Source organism: Haliaeetus leucocephalus, unplaced genomic scaffold (assembly GCF_000737465.1).
Source record: "Haliaeetus leucocephalus isolate CR32 unplaced genomic scaffold, Haliaeetus_leucocephalus-4.0 Scaffold678, whole genome shotgun sequence".
Classification (NCBI taxonomy): domain Eukaryota; kingdom Metazoa; phylum Chordata; class Aves; order Accipitriformes; family Accipitridae; genus Haliaeetus; species Haliaeetus leucocephalus.
In genome coordinates, this window is record NW_010973114.1 from 1,076,015 (window position 1) to 1,076,978 (window position 964).

The window sequence follows — 964 nt, forward strand, 5'->3', positions numbered from 1 at the left end:
ATTAAAAAGCATTTTTACAAGCTCTGCTAATGGTCCTTAAGTACCTTTAATTACAGCCTGGACAGCATTGATTTCACTGCTCCAGCCTCTCACAAGACAGCTCTACTCCTGACATGCATGGCACATCCTTACCACGCACAGTCTCACCGAGTTCATGATTTACTGGCACTGGTTTGGCACTGCAGTGACAGGCTGGTTCCCAACCCTCAGGACAGCTATTGCCACACTGACTTCTGTGAGCACCTCTTGGGCAGCACACCTCTGCTCCTCCAGATCCCTCACAGCTGTGAGGGAGCAGGGAACATGACGAGGAAAGCTGCCCTGCCAGGAGAAGAGGCACAGCACAGGGATGCTCATCAATAACGCTCCCCACTTCAGTGGTAACAAATTCACCGTCCCCATGGGAGCTTCTCTTGCTCTTTTCCCTCCTCACGAATGAGCAGGTTCTTCACTTCAAGTAACACCCTTAAGGATGAACAACAGTGCTGTTTTGTGGAGGGCAGTTACTGCCATTAGCTGCTGTAGAACATAAGTTAATATTGCAAATAATTCTTGTTACCAAGTGCACTGATAAGGCGCTACGCAGTAATAAAAATAAGAATTACTCTGCAGCAATAAAACATTAGTTTAAGAAGTCCATCAAGATGCAAACAGCCACAGAGGCATAAAATTCTTCCTATCAACTGCCAAGAAAGTTTTGGTTTCTTTTCTGTTGGGTTTTTTGTTGTTGTTTCTTTCGAAGTTACCAACAAGCAAAGCAAAAGCTTTACATGAAACAGACTCAATTATGTTACATTAAAAGGGTGGGGGTAAGGGTTAATTTTCTCTGCCAGCTCCATGAGTGTAGCTCCCTTTTAAAGCCATAAGTCTGTATGTGAACAAAAATCCTCACCCTAAGTGCTGCCCCTGAGTGTTCACGGGATGTTTGCACTTGCTGCTTTTGGTTTGGGTCTAGAAGTGGAGA